This window comes from Alligator sinensis, unplaced genomic scaffold (assembly GCF_000455745.1).
Source record: "Alligator sinensis unplaced genomic scaffold, ASM45574v1 scaffold188_1, whole genome shotgun sequence".
Classification (NCBI taxonomy): domain Eukaryota; kingdom Metazoa; phylum Chordata; order Crocodylia; family Alligatoridae; genus Alligator; species Alligator sinensis.
In genome coordinates this window covers 1265705-1282474 of record NW_005841903.1, presented here as the reverse complement: position 1 = coordinate 1282474, position 16770 = coordinate 1265705, and the positions used below count along the sequence as shown (strand labels likewise).

Here is a 16770-nt window from a genome sequence, read left to right as displayed (position 1 = left end):
CAAGACAAATTGAGGACCTGCTTGCTGGAGATGCACACCTTAAAGACAAACATCCTGCAGTTGTAAATCCTAGGGCTGCCTTTTTTCTTGAGCTATAGTTGGGAGCTTCTGGGAGAGAGCTTGGAGTGCTCACCTTCAGGCTTGTCATGGGAGCGACGTATAGCTGGCTAGTTTGCTTACTAAGCATTATTTATATTTAATAGCATCTTGAGATTATAGCTTAGTGCACATTGGGAAAAAAGACCAACTGCCAGATTTAGTGACATGTTTTATGAATAACAGCAAAACACTTAAAAGCAGTCTGCATTACAGAAGATAAATCCAGTGATCCCAACTGCCCCAAAATTCAAGGGTACTGAGAGCCAAAGTTTAAATTCAAGCTTTAAATATATGTGTGTGTGTGTGTGTGTGTGTGTGTGTATATATATATATATATATATAGGCCATCTGTGAAATTCCGATGCGAGTCTGAGCTTGGCTTTTGAACCCCCCTACCCTGTCAAAATTGTTCAGATCTGGGGTTTTGATTCCAGCTTGTTTCCAAGAACAATTTACATTTAGATTTCTCATTTGATCCTCCATAGGCCTGTTCTATTGCTCTTGGCATACAAAGTGCCCATGAACTTCAAAGGTGGGGTCATGTATGGAAAACAATCATAAATCAGATCCTAAATAATTTACATGTAGGAACAAAGCCCTGCAGACACTTTGTCAGCAGGCTCTCATGGTTATGAGGTGCTCCAGTACTACCAACTAGAGATGCTGCTGCAGGTTCTGATGCATATAAAATGAAAAGTTTCGGATGAATTAAGATAAAAATAAATAATATAACCAGGCTAAGATTGTTTATGTTATTTACTAGTTTGATTTCATGCTGTTCCTGAATTTTCAGTGCCCTGCAGAATATTGTATTAAGCTTGTCTTCTGCTGCAAAGCTGTGCTCCAAAAAGCTAAGCTTCTGGAAAAATAATGTTGCAGAGCTTACGACTATGACAGCAAAATCACACTGGTCACTACTTGAATTTGCAGATAATCTAAAACAGTAGCTCAGTGAGAAGAGCACTGCCTTATTCCCTTAAATATGTTTTTGACTTTCAACACTAATTACAAGTTTAAATGCCAACATTTTAACTCTTTTGCTGCTGATCATTTTAGCTGAAAAATCAAGTATAAAAATAATTTTTTCCCCCCAAAAAATAATTCCCAGGAAGGTTTTTAAAATATTGCGATTTATGTTTTTGAGAAAATCCAAACAGCTATTCTATGTAATGTTACTCAAATGTAGTAAAACTATCTGCATCTGCAGCTGTGTAAATGGTGGGATAATGTGTGTCCATTCTCATTTACCACAGTGAGGGGATTCAAACAGCATTTCTTAAAGCTAAAATACCAACCTAGAGGACAGGCTGGAATCCAGAAATAGCAAAGTTATGGAAGTACTGCCTTCTCCAGTACACGTACTGCTTTTTTCTTTGTTCTAATGTTCAGCTCAGTTAGGATGAGGTGATGGTGGTGAAGTGCGGTGTGACTGGAGAATTAGTATTTCAGGCTGCTGAGACGCTGCGGCTGCGTGCTAGCAGAATATATGTTCTTCCAGGGCCTCTCTCAAAGGGCCTGCTCACAGATGTGTTTACATGGAAACCACAACTCCCTAAGGAAAACACATTTAGGGAGGAACGTTTCTATCCACCTGCTAATGCATGCTATAATCTCTCATTTGGTTATGTTCCAAAAATAGCTGAGCTCCTTGAATGTTATTTTAGAAGTAAAGAGAAGGTCATGCTTTGAAGGCACATAGCCACTGTGGGCCATTGGTCTTTCTATGGGGCTAAAGGAGATGGGGAGTGCCTTTCAGGTATATGGATCTGATCCAACTAGATGCACGAGGATGCACTGTGCTGAAGTGACAGAAATGATGGCTGCATAAGAGCTGTGGCCAACCTGGTATGGTGCTGCCAATTTAACCAGGATTGCCTCAGAAATGATCTACTTCTGACGGCAGCAAATGTTTCATCCTGCGAGTGAAGCAAACAAAAACAAAACCCAATTGAATTTTCCCCTATTTCTCTTCTAGTCAGAACGATGGAGCTAGTCTCCCTGGCTGGTAGAAGGTTATGAAGAGGGAAAGTGGGTGTTCCTGGTCTGGGCAGGGCTGTCCAATGTAAGTGGCTGGTGCTGCATTGACATTAGTACTGCTGGACCACAGTAGCATGGGCAGGCCCCCCACACATGCAGGTATACCCCCTCTTCCCTGCTGTACCATGCACTCCCCCCATGCTGCAGGATGTACTGCAAGGCACTACCCTCTGGGGCAGGAGTGGGAAGTGAAAGCTGGAGGAGGCAGAGGAAGACCAGAGACTCTGGCTGCTACTGCGAAGCGACAGGGAGAGTGGTAGCTGGGTAGCAGGTCAGCGGCTACAAATTAACTTGTCATGAGCCTTGTGCAGCCAGCTGACTGCCAGTTGAACAGTTGAGGGGACTACTTTGCCTAGACGGAGGGAAAGTGGGGCTTGAATTCTGTGCAAGGGCAATCTTGCCTTGTCTCCTGTTTCCTGAACTGCCGAAGTAAAGGCATGAAAGGGAAGGCAGAGACTTTTACTGAAGGTAGGATACAGAATAGTGGCATGAGTACTAGTTCCACACACTAGTAGCCTCAAAGAGGCTCAAAGTGGTACAGTACTTGTAGCCTCAAAGTAGTACCAATACTAGTAGCCTCAAACGGGGTGTCTCCACAAGTGGGAACATGTGTTTCCCTGGGGACAAGAAGCAGCAGCACACGTTGTGTCGCTGCTACTTGTCCCTGAGGAACACCCATGCTATGCATGCTGTGACATGTGGCACGTCACCCCAGGTGGGGTAGGAGAGGAAAGCCTTACCTGGAGTTCTGGGGGCCTCTGGGAGCTGTAGCTGTGGTGCTCATGCAGCAGGAGCCTGGCTAGCAGCTGAAGTGTGGCTTCAACTGGCCAGGCTCTGGTTTTGGGCGGCATGCACTACCACCACATGCACTACCCTGTTTTTAGGCATGGGTCTTTTGAACCTGGGACCTCCCAGGGTCAAAAGCTGCCCCTTCCCCCCACCCCCAGTGCTGCAAAGTAGAAGTGCAGGGAATGTTTGCATGTGTGGGTGGCGTGTGTGGTATGTGGCACCACAGACAGGTCTGCAGCACCGCATACTACATATCTGTGCTCTCCTGGATGTGCCCAAAGAGAGTGAAGATTTTAACACTGGGGTATCAAATTCATCTGGCCCTGTGTGTTGGCTGATGGGTGCAGGGCTAAGTAGTGAGCTGGATTGGGCTCACAGACTTATCCTAAATGCCAAACCCAGTGCATGCCCAGACTGGCCACTTGCACCGGCTGCAGCCCCATGTGTCACATGCAGCACATGCCAGTCCTAGCCCCACACCCCACAGGTGGATTTGTATGCACCAAATCTAGCCCCATGTGAAGCACATCAGACCACCTACTCATGTCACATGCAAGACACAGGGCCAGGCCATCACGTTCTGCATGCAGTGTGTGAGGCTGGTCTGAGATCTGCAGACAGTACAGTAGGCCAACTGGTATGGCACTGTGGGTCCACAGGCTGTGTCTTTGATATCCCTTTTGTTAACAGATTAACAAAATGTAATGGGTGGCCTTTTAACAGCTGCAAAAGAATTCCTGGTGTAGAGACACCAAAGCTAAACACCGTAAATTATTGTTGTCTAGCATTTTCATACATCCATGAATCAGGATTGCCTAAATATCGGACCAAGGGAGAGGTATGGGAGGTCGGTAGCATGGGCCTTTGCAATTTACTCCAAATTCCATAAACATATTTTGAATGGAAGCCTCCAAAATTATCAGAACCTCAGCTGGGACATCGCCAGCATCTCAGATCAGTGCCAGAGTCTGCAGAGTCTACTGGCATCAGGAAAACAATTCTGTCTAAGGGGCTCCATTGCTTCCAGTTTGTGAGGCATTGGGTACATCTTGGCATGTCTCAGTAGGGCCCTGCATGGCATCACACTGTGGCAGCAGAAGCTACTCACAGGTGAAATTTCCCAAGACACACATAGCTAACTGGCACAAAAGCAGAACTAAGTTAGGACACCTGCACAGCTTTGAGACTGGCCAAACTGGGGCATTTGGGCTAAGTACAGTCAAAAAGCCCGAGGCTGAATTGATTCAGTCTTCACAGGTTAGTCTAAGCTGCAGAGATTGAACTGACAAGCAAGTTAACAGACATTCACTTTTGATTCCAAAATTGCAGCCACATGTCTGCAGTGGCGCAGGCCAGAAGCCATGGGGTGCTAGAGCATGCCTCCCTGCTTGATTGGGGCAGACAGCTTGGGCCAAGGCTAGCCCACCCACCCTGGAGGGGGGTTTGCAGGGGAGGTGCAAAGCATCCTGGGATGCTGGAGGACTGTGAGTTCATTTGAATCTGGAGGGGATCTGGGACAGAAGCGCAATAAATCTATTTAACCTAAATCAGTTCAGTCTGATACTACATCCATCCAGGTTTATCTTAAACCAGTTTCAGTCATTTTGAAAGTAGTTTATGTGCACTGAACTTCTGTTGTGTTACAGATTTGAACCAGTTTCCAATTGCTTATACTGGTTTGTGTGTAATTGCTGTCCCTAGCATTGGGAACCATAATGGAAGTGTGTGTGTCTGCCCATGTGTGGATGGGGTGAGGGGGTAAGAAGTATGAAAAGAAACAGAACCCACATCAATCTTCCTTGGCAAGCTGCTTATAACAAAGTACTATCTTTCCAAGAAGAAAGGCTAGCAACGTACCACTAAAATAAATTTAAACTGAGATTCTTCTTCACAGAGCTTGAAAGACACTCTTTAAACAATACCGTGTGCAACTAGTGATTTTTCTAATCTCCAAAGCCGTGAAATCTGAAACCTTGTAAATTATAGCAAAATTTATCAATACTTGAAGCCTTATCAATCCCTGTGGATACTGGTAAATTCCACTGTAGCTGTTTTTACCTTGAGAGCTCGCTCTTACATTTTTATAGGATGTTATTCTCCTCCTGTTAATTTATTTTTATATTCCAGTCCAGACTTCTCATGCTTTTCCTGCCAGATTCTATCCACACACACACACACACACACACACACACACACCTACTTCAGTCTTTAGATCCTGCGTATACAAAGATACCTATCTATATCTCTGGAGTGACAGATAGAAAAGGGGCCCAAATCATGAAGTTCAGAGATGGAATCAGTGCCAAACTTCTCCCAAAACTGCAGTGTTGTCATTTAGACTATTGTACCATAAACCTGAGTTCTGGACTTTAAATCTTTTGGGAAAAAATGATTTTCAGATCTGCTGTGAAAATCTGGGCCCATCTCATATAAAAAGCAAGTAAAAGGAGGCTCAGGTCTAGAGAAAGCGTACAATTCCAAAAGAACACATTTAATTTCCGGTTATGGAACAGCAGGCAAATGTACAACAAGCTTCTATGCTGGTCTAATATCCTATCTGGGATGAACTTTTCGGAGAAAGGGATAAGCTTTGGTTAAAGCCTGGGTCTGAAAGAGCTGAGTTCTGATCCCCTTCCTGGCTGCAAAAATCATTATAATATAAGACAGAAGAAAAAAAAAAAGCCTTCCATTATGTGAGAGAAGCACTGCTGTTTCCTGGAGTTGGCTTGGACCCAGGATATTATGTGTGGGTGAAACTTGAAGAATTCCTCTAAATATCACATGGATTGTGAAGAACCTTCAATGTATTATAGCTCAGATTTCTGAACCACTAGTTTTGTATACATCTTCATATTGGAATTTTTTTTTTTATTGTGTCACCATTTTTATTACTAAAGAAGTGGTTTCCTCAGTTGTTATGGGGTAATATTTGCCAATCTGGGAAGTTCAATCTTTTAAAAATATATCAAACCCAAAAACATGCTTTTAGAATTAGGTTTGAGCCAAAAAATCATTTGCATTACCAAATACTAGGGAAATGACAACTTTAATTCATCTTGAGTTTTGAAGTTGACCAAGATGAACTTCTTGCTGGTATTTCATGTTTAATGTTAAACATGCTAGAAAAAACATTGTAATATTTTAGGTCATGTTAAATAACATTTTAAGTTTGGCAATATTCCACATTAGAGTAGACAGGGACAGTCAGGTTTTCATGCACTAGTAAGAGGTCATGGTAAATACAGTTTTAAGTAGAACTTGTCCCTTTGTGTCATAAAGCATCATGTTATTTAACATGTCCGAAAGCAGGATGCATTTTCTAGTGCAGACAGACATTCTTTGTAAAGAATGCAGTTAGTGGTCTGGACAGAAAAAGAGAAACACTAGATACACTTTCATGTATGAGGCTTTCCAAGGCTCTCGGCACAGAGATAAAAGTTCAACGTTGTGCTGTTTCGCAATGCTAAGAGTTCACTGAAGGGATTGCAGTTGTTTACTTTGTGGAAAGATGGGGGTGTGCAAGGGAGAAAGGACTAACTTCACTGTGTGCTGCCAACTGCTTGACACCCCAGTGCAGGCCTGTTTTTAATGATTTATGCAGCTGCAGTGTGGAGTCCGGTTTCAGGGGATGTGAGCTGCAGGAGCAGGTGGGACTCCTGAGCAAGAAGTCCAGACTTGAGAACAAAACAAAATAGAAATCTGTCCTCTTTCCAGATTGGGAAGGGGACTGACAAGGAGGAGTTTTGTAGGCTTAACTTGTCTGTTACTGAGGCCCTCAGAATGCCAACAAACCACCTGCCAACTGCAGAGTAATAGGATCCTTTATAAAAATGCTCCAGAGTAAATCCCAAATATAGTGCAAATGCTATTGCGCAGCATGGTGTCCATTACTATTTCAGTAAATTTCCTATGGACTAGGAATTCTCTGCTCAGATCTCTATGTTCATGAGTGTTCCTTCATCCCATCAACTCATGACATGCAGCAGTTTCCAAGGAAAGGTTTCTATTCTGTTTCTGCAGCCTAAAAAGAAATATGATGCTCGTTGGGTTGCTGCAGCATTGGGGTTCATGCTCTAGGGCTTGCTATCAGTGTTTTTGTAATTTAGGAAGTTATCTAAAGCCACAGCATCTATCCAGCAATTACAGCAGTTCCTCTGTTGTGTCCTTGTGAAAGTCCATATCCTAGCCTTGCATATTTCCTTATTCTGCTTAGTTTGCCCCAAAATAGTATCAGACATGAAATGATTTGTAGAGGAATAGGCACTTCTGTTACTACATGTAATATAAATGCGGGGAGGGGTGACTTTTGAGGAGTAAGGGATTGGCCAGGGGTTAAAGCATGGGATTAAGAGAGTTTGGGCTCCTGGGGTACACTCTAGTATACAATCCCATTGTGATCTTACACAAGATACTTTACCTGTTTGTGCCTTAGTTAACACCACAGTAAAACAGGGATAAAATTTTCTTTACCTCCCCTTCAGCTGATGAGGCTTAATGCCCACAATGGGCTGTGATATCTTCGGACAGAAGGCTGTCACCCTTCAGATAAAGTCAATGAAACTAAAGCATATGCCTATACTTAGGAGTTTGACTGAATCAAGGCTATAATTACAGATCTTTACCAGCACCAAATTAATCCGTTTTATTAAAATAATCTCATTACCCACTTTTCTCTTGGATTACAGAACTTTGTGTACTATATCCTTCCAAACCTTTGGCACTGTATTAATGAAACTGCATTTAAAATAGCTGAATGTTTTGACTGCTGCTTTTGGAAGATGAAATGTTATTAAAAGGAAGTCTCTGCAATTAAAAGGAAGTCTCTGCTCAGAAGGAGAGAATGGGGAAAGGAGCCAAAAGGCCATGATCTCAAAATCACCTTATTAGCCTTTTCAAGGGAGTAGCCCTCTAGGTCATGACAAAGATGGACTGTTAGAACACCACCACTTACCCAAGCCTGCCTGGCCTCCTGTATGCTGTGTGTGTTTCTCCCACACCCACATCCCTCCTTTGGCCTCAAGCCAAATGGAGGTTTGTGTTTTGGGAAATGAAAGCTCCCAGGAGAGTTGGAGTTTTCCTCAATGCAACCCTGAGGCCTGCTTGGTCCTTAAGCATCTGATGTCAAGGAAGTAGCAAGCATGACAGAAGTATTGCCTCAAGCTAGGGGAAGAGAGACAGGGACATTTAGCAATTGTCCTACATTTCTTCCTCCTTGTGACATTGTGTTTAGCAGAACTCTTAAATTTGTTAGACTCTGACATGGCTACACCACAAGTACTTCCACTATGGCCTTGAACTTGTGGCCTTTAGGCTGTTTGCTACGCACCTTAGCACCCACGCTATCCCAGCTTCTTAGGTAGCCCTGGAGTCCAGGACTCCTGGAGTCTAACTCTCACCTGGAGGGCACAGTGGGCATGGAGGAAATGGGTTATTTGCCTCCAATATACAAACAGGCAAGACTTTAATTGTCAACTATTTCTGAAATGTCATTTCATTCTTATCAGGTCTGATACATACTGGCTGACTGACAACTCAGATTAGCAGCATTTCTAAGCACATAGAATGTAAATGTCTGTCCTTTTATATGCTGCCTACATTGGTTCCTGCTGTCATTTTTTAATCGCTATTTGGCAAATGAGATGGGTCATTTCTAGCAGAGGTTGGAAAGTAATCCAACTGTGTAAAGTTGTTTGGGTTCAGTTTGCAGGGTTCTTACTGAGTTTGCTTCATACACTGCTTGTAGTCTCTGTTTCAACTAGCCACAAACTCCAGTCATCCAGGTTAGGTACACAAATTACACATAAACTGGTATAAGTGATGAGAAACCAGTCTAAACCTGTAACAGAACAGAAGCTCAGTGCACATAGACTAGTTTAAAAATGTTGGAATCTTGTCTAAGATAGACCTGGATGGATGTAGTGTCAGATTGAATCAGTTTAAGTTAGACTGGTATATCAAATTTCTGTGCCAGAACCCTTCCCAACTCAAGTTAGGTGGCAGTCCCCCAGCAACCCAAGATGACTTGAGGCTGCCCCATTAACCCCAGCTGTCAGAGCAGGCTGGCTAGCCTCAGCCTCTGCTTGTCTTTTCCAGTTGAGTGCTAGGCCAGCCTCACCTCTGAGCTGCCACAGAGCTGAGGCAGCAAAGCCATTGCTCCCCAGCCCTGTGTCCTGTCTGTGCCTGTCAGCTGAGCTGTGCAGCAGGGGGTGGAGAGCTTCAGGGAGCAGAGGCCCCTGCCCCAGTCTCCTCCAACCCAGTCAGAGCCATGGTGGGTGGGGAGGGGGAGGATGTGGCAGGGGCTTTCTCCCCTCCTATTGACTGGCCTAGCACAGAACAAAGCCTGCTGATCAGCTGCATTCAGCTGCCTTCGGCAGTGTCCTTTAGACTGGGAAGCGCGCGAGTGCACCCCCAGCTGCTGGTCTTGGCCAGTGCTGGCCTTTCTGTGCTCTCCGGTCTCCCACGAATGAGAGAACGTGTGTTCTGTTCATTCCGAATTTATTATTCACAGCTTAGAGAAACCTGTGAAGGTTTGATTGATGCCACCTCAGGCTTTTTGAATATTTTTACCTAGCCCCAGTGTTTATACAAAATTAACCTTAATTAAACATAAAATCCCCATTGCCTTCATTTTCAAAAGTGGCCCATTGTTTTTAGACCTTTCACCCTCTGTTTCTGACTCCAGAGTATTATGAACATCCACATCCAGTTGACATGAATGGGAGCTCAGCATTTCTGAAGACAGAGAGCTAGGTACCTGCTTAAATATATCATATTTGCATCTCCTTGCCTCTCACCATCTTCCCAGACCTCAAAGAATTTCAAAACAGGAGAAAACCTGAAGCTTCCTATATATTTTCTTAGTGGGCTCCAATCAGTTTTTGAATCAGCTCTGCAAACTAGTTTGTGGTTTTCCATATAACATGCACAACATTTTTGGAACGTCATGTTGAATCTCAGACTTACATATCTCTATTAAAAATACAAGTCCACGACTCAGAGGAATGTAAGTATTTAATCATCATTTCAGTGAGAATAAGGTGCTCAAATACATTTCAGAAGCTGAGTGACAGTGAAGAAGCAAAGTATAAATAAAATCTATAAAATGATTCAAGCTGCAGTGAGATGCTAAACGAGCTCACCAGCACAGAAGCCTAGCTCTTAAAATTGTCTGTATAGAATCCACAGGGTATATAGGGTATAGTGCAAATAACCTGGGACTGTGGTTCTTGCTAATCAGTTAGTGTTTACATTTTCTGAGTTAAGTTATTAAAATGTTTATTGTATAAAAGGTGAGAATTTCTACTGTCAGTCTTGCAAGGCAGCTTGAAAAAAAGGACTATATAAGCTATGTGTATGGGAAAACTGTGCTGCAGCTCATTCTATACCTGGTTACTTTCATGTCATGCTATATTCCAGTTTCTAAATTTTCATGTTAACAAATCCAATTTAAAACCTTTCCATTTCACTTTACAAGATTTTCCAAACAGCCAGTTTCACAAGGAGCCCTGGAAAAATTGTTTAAGTTTAAATTAGTTTTTAGCTTTGCCAGAAACAAAAATGTCAATCTGTTTCCACTGTGTGTGAAAAAACTGACCCTAGCCTCTCACCCTTAAAAACTCCTCACATCAGGTTTCCTTCCGCACAGTGCCTGCCATGTTAGCCAGCGTTCAATTGTGTGTAACCAGTCAGCATTCAATTGTGTGAAATATGTGCTAGATACCTCCCCCAAATCCTCAAAACCTCCCGATTAATGAAAACGTTTTCCTTTTGTATCTTCCAGATAGCCACATTTTCTTTAGCTCCTTCTAGCAACACATACCTCCACAGGCAACAACCCATAAATCAGCTGTGCTAATGCCTTTTTAAAACTACATCTTTATCCACATTTTGAGCTCAGTCCAGGACTCGACCGTTACACTGAAACTGTCTATTCCCTGCTTCCAGGCTGCATACAGAGATCATCCTTATATATTTATTTGGATGACAGTTTTTAGGCCATAACTAGCAGCTCAAAAACTTTTGCTTGCATATAGCACTGGCATTTTTTAACTTGGCTGCTTATTCTGTTGGCCAACTGCATTCTTGGCATGCCAGGAGGGTGAGGGTGAGAGACTATATTAGTTCTAGTCAGTGCCAAACCAGACTAGGTGTAAAGAATTAATTTCTGAGACATACAAACTTTTTTTTCCTGAGCTTGCATCAACCATTTGGATTTGGTGGTGAATGGAACAGGATCAGAGTCCTTCAACTGCTGTGAAGGATAGGAGGGCTCCAGGTCTACAATTCCTACTTCTCTACTGGAATCTATAAGCGTGTTTGTTTCTCCTTCCAGAGGCTAAAAAAAATCCCTTCTGCACCTCTTGCCTTGGGACTGCTTTACTAATTAGTAATAGGCATGTCATTTTTTTTTCAGAAGTCTTAATATTATTCTAAGGGTGGTGACCTAGAAAGTTATGTCCATGATTTCCATTCTGTGGTATTTACTCCCACCAGCAGCACCACCGCTACCATTCATGTAGCCCAAGATGTTGCTTAGTGCAAGCAACATTTTTTACTGCAGTTTGAATCATTTTATATGCAGAGTGAACATTTTTAATTTTTTCACAGCTGTGGAACGTAACACATATGGGTATTGGATGGTTTTCCAGTTCTCCACCTTCTGCTCTCCTCATACACACTTCATTTCCTTCCTCCTCTCCTAAGTTAAGGTAGAAACTTTATTTCTTTGTAGGACAGACTTGAAAGGAAGACAAAGAAATAAAAAGTAACTTATGTGCTTTTAATTGCAATTGCTCTCATTCTGTTGTCAGCAGAAAATTCCATCAGCTGGAAAGGGAAGGAGTCACTGCACTTATGCAGGGAGAGGGAATTCTGGCAGATTGTAAGGGTAGCAAAGACAAAGAGACAGATCAGGTTAGCTGAAAGTCATACATTCTATAACCTTCAGAAGGCTGGTGTGCTGGGCACATGGTCAGAAAATATCCAGGCACGTCCCAAATAGTAATACGGAAACCATATGTCAGAACTCAGTAATAGCAAGTTTTGAGCTGTCCGTTTACAGAATATGCTGTTGATTTCGACTTTAGATCCATTTCTGAATCCTAAAGATTTAGCTCTGATATTTATTCCAAGGTGATCAAGCCAATATATGCTATGAGACAGCTAGCATATTCTTCTCATTCTAAGCCACCAAGGATGGAAGGTCTCCATGGGAAATGCTAGTTGTCGCTCTTTCAGTTTATCATCAAAAAGTATGGGGAAGCAAGTATTTTATATAATTATGGGGAAAAATAAACAAAAAAGATTCAAATAGCAACCATTACTAAGGACAGCTTATACTTTTATTTCTAGTATTTGTGCTTTATGTAGCTTTTTATATGATTAAATATAAGTGTCAGATTCAGTAATGAAATCAAGGTAATCTCATTCAAGGAGAAGAAAAATATTTCCATATCACTTCAAGCTTCTTAATACCTCTATAAGATCCACAAACCCTACATTTGCCTGGCATCATCAGCTAATCTGGATATTACATCACAAAATGTAATTTATGTTAAGATGCAAACTCTTCCTTAGTGCTTAAGAATTGAAGATCAGGCCAGAGGTCAAATGAAAAGTCATTCTCCTACATTTCAATGTATTCTGTGATATGATCTGTATCCTAAACTTTCATAGCATATACTTTATTTAGATATTTTTTGTGTTAGCTAAAACACTATGGCTAAGTACAGACAGCCAAAAAGCCTGAGGCTGAATGGATTCAATCTTTGCAGGTTAGTTTAAACTGAGTAGATTGAACCGATGAGCAAGTGAACAGACATTCACTTTTGATTCTGGAAATGCAGCCACATGCCTGCAGTGGCCCAGGCCAGAAGACAGGGGGCGCTAGAGACTGCCTCTCTACTCAGCTGGTATAGACAGCATGGTCCAAGACTAGCTCATCCACCCTGGGAGGTGGGGTTTGTGGGGCAGGTGCAAAGCATCCTGTGATGCTGGAGCACAGCAAGTTAACTTGAATCTGGAGGGGATCTGGAAAAGAAGTTCAATAAACTTATTTAACCTAAAACAGTTAAGTTCAATACTCATCCATCCAGGTTTATCTCAGGCTAGTTCTGACCATTTTGAAAGCGGTTTATGTGCACTGAACTTCTGTTGCGTTACAGTATATTTTATGTGGAATGGACTTGTTTCTTGGATGAGGGTTCCCACAGTGTGATTCTATTATAAAAATGTCTATTTATTGAACTTTATTCAACTAATTATTCAAGGCTAGCCTGCTCTAAATCTCACTGGAATCAATGGGAATCTTTCCATTGATTTCCTCCAGGTTTTAGATCTTGCCTTATGAGTGCATTCACTGGCATATCTACTTAGCTTAGTGAAAGCAGTAAGAGTTTTACCTGTTTTTGCTCCCATTGGTACTATAGAACTAGTATGCCTATTGGATAAAAAAAACTGGAATATAATCTTGTTGGCACACCAACAACAAAATAGACTGCTTAATTCCAGGGGTAGAGACTCTTCTTTAGTTCTCTCTAACACCACAGAAAACAATGGATTTGCTGAATGGTAATTAAGAAAAGATTCTGGCTTGGAGAATCACTGGTACTAATGGCAATCCTGGAACTGCAAAAAGAGATGAAAGCACTGGATGCTGTTCTAACACTTATACTGTTCAAGGGATGGACAAACCTGAAATACAGGCTAAAATGATCACTGCAAAACTTAATAGATCCAAATTTCAACCAAGGTGTGATTCAAAGTCATTAATTGTTTCCTAGTGTCCTGACGCTGCAAGAGTTATTAAAATATACTCAAGAGATCCAAGGAAGAAAGCAACACCACCTGGTACAGAGGAAGGCAAACCCAGAGTCTGCAACTGTCTGGCTATGGGATAAAATTCCTTTATGATTCCAAATGTGGTGATCAGTCTGACCCTAAACAGATGGGCAATACCCTGTAATCAGTAACCTTTGGGTTTTAGTCCCAGCAGTAGCATTGATACACCCTAGCCAAAATCCCCAGCTTGGCTGTATCAACCACCAGTGCTTCTGAGGAAAGTGAAAAAAGGTTCTGGCATTCCTTCCTGGCCCCATCTGGCAACCATCAAAGCCCAGAAGCATGGGAAAACCCAAAACCCTCTCTATTCGACTCTGCAACCTGAACACAGCAAACATAACACATCACACCCTCTAGCTGGACAGCCAGAACTCCCCTTTTCATATCCTCTCCATAAATTTATCTCAGTTGCTTTAATCTTCTTTCAGAACTAAGCCAGTTGTGAAACTCTGCTTCATTCTCCTACTGCTGATCATGGTCCTCTCCAATATCCACCTGCTCCAGGCTGCAGAGCAATTCTTGTGACCCCCTAGCAATCTGGGTCTGTGGGGAAGGGATGGGGGTTCTGAGTTTCCAGCTGTTGCTCTTGACAGCGCATTCCACGCATAGCTACTCCTAGATCACCCTTGGCCACTGTTTATCAAACTTTTTTGTGGTTGTGCCAATATAACCTATGATGCACTCTTGCCTAGGGGTCTAACTTCTGAGGCCTTGCAGTTTTACTCTTGATGTGTTTTGTTCACTCTTCTGGTCAGTGGGCACATCAATTCCCTTTTAACTTAAGCTGGGTCACCTGGCCCAAATCAATTTGAGAGAAGAAAATAAATAGCATGTTCACCATTCCCGCTTGTCTGCACTTCACCTACACCATTCACCTCCGTGGTTCCCTCCACTTCTGGGCCACTGTATCAGCTGTATCCCCAGGACCTGCTGCTCTGGTACCATGCTGCCAGGTAGCTCCCACTCTCACACCTGTGCAGCAAGGCCCTCTTCCTCATGTACTTTGATGATGGGATCCACAGCATATAGCTTTTCTGTGCTAACATTATATTATGTATTATAAGATATATAAGTATTATAATATCACACTGACGGAGGCACACATTTAGCAACATAGCTGTCCACTGTATATAGACTTGTTTCTTGGATAGGAGCTCCAACAGTGAAAGTCTGGTTGTACTTTGAGTTTTGATTTCTCTATACAGTATAGAATTATATTGCTGAATCTACATCTCAGTGTGCACACTGCACATAGGATGCTCTGTTTTGGAAGGTCTTTGTTCAGCCATAGACTGGACTAGCCAAAGGTACAAAATTTGCCAGCCACTTCCTTAGGTCTTCTGCTTTTAAAATGACACTGCAATACAGGCTGTCCAGACATCTAGCAGCAGCAGTAAGGGAAACTAAACACCAACCTCAATCTCCCTCCAGACTGGCAGGTCAGACTTAACTATGTACTTCCTTGTAAGTGGATAAAGCAACAGAAATGGATTCCTGACAAGATGGGGAAGGACATATCCTGCCATACAAGGGCAACAGTGAAAGACTATAAAGGAAAAGAGATGAATTCCAGAGTGGGCTGACATGCTTATGCAAGACAGTTTTACACAATCAGACCTTTATACATGGAAACAAAGATCTGGCCTAGAGGAAGCTACGGCCATATTGTAAGCAATAGTTAAAAATGTTTGTGCTGACTGTACCAAAATAATATGCCTTTCAAGGCAGGGGCCCTAATAAGAAACAGCAACCAGCCCCATCAGGGAGTAAACAATAAGGGACAGATCCCTGACCTCGAGGGCTGCCCTGAAGTAAACACAATAGGCTTTTTAGAGCATTGCTAGATCCCGAAGCTGTGCAGCCTACCCTGGCCCTCACATGAATATTTTGGTGGTGAATATACTCTTATAGAGACACACGGGGACAAGGGGTTTCACAGTAGGAGCCTCCATAATTGATTTTGTATTATTGTCTGCATCTGCAGGACTTTTGGAACTCAGCACATGCAGCTGTGTTATAAGAGCAAGTTCACCCACCACTCCTTTGCTCCTTCCCTATTCCAACCCACTCTGCACCTATGCTGGTGCTCTGGGTAGTCTAAACATCTTGCCAGTGTCAATAAAATGTGAGCCATTTCATATTATTCCACCCCAGGGATTTAACAAGTGCCACAAAGACTGGTTGCTGCTTATGAAAAAAGTATGCTTGGAAAGGTACTACTAAAATAATAGAAATGTGAATAAATAAATAAATAAATACCAAATTGGGAACTTGATAGCTGGCAGTCCCAAAAACAAGGGATCTTTAGTACATCACTGAAGCACTCATTAGATTAGATAGGTTAAAAGCAAACTGCATCACTGCGCTTTCCAAAGTCTTGGGGATCCATATTTGGGACCACAAAGGAATCTGGATCAGATGAGACTTGTTAGTAAAGAGATATGAATTAGAAGGAATTCAGACATAAGTAATAACAAACTACTATACAATAAGTTGTATAAAAAGTGGATGTGTACATACATATTTGGAATGTGTATGTGTCTATATAATTGTGTGTGTGTGTATGTGTGTGTGTATCTGGCCCACAAGCCTCATTATAATGGGATTTGGGTGCCTAAGTCCCTGATGATCCTTAAATAATTCTCACCTAAATATGTATCCTTTAGCTAAATGAAGTCTTAGTAAGTAGGAGGGGACATACTTTATGCACATTTATATATATAAAGTCCAAGGTTGGTGTCACAACCCAAAGTTGTGATTTTCTTGTTTGTGTGTGCTTCGGCATCACTAAATTGTGTTCCCGCTAAATTGCAGCTCTTTTGCACAGTGGAGCGTTCTGTTGCAATTAAGAACCCGCGTGCAGGAGCTTTTCCTGCCAGTTCTGTAGCCTTCTTTGCATCGTGCATTTCTTTTGCATTACAGTGATGCACGGTACAAGGAAGTTCCCGCCATTTGTATTAAGATTTCCGCCACATTATTGGCCGATCTTAATATAGGCACACGTGG

At 42.3% G+C, this 16770-nt stretch overlaps 1 protein-coding gene across 1 annotated transcript in view; it reads right to left on the bottom strand.

Moving 5' to 3' along the window:
• ZCCHC24 (zinc finger CCHC-type containing 24) overlaps positions 1–16770 on the bottom strand; it is a 205652-nt gene that overhangs the window by 112682 nt on the left and 76200 nt on the right. The window lies entirely within an intron of this gene.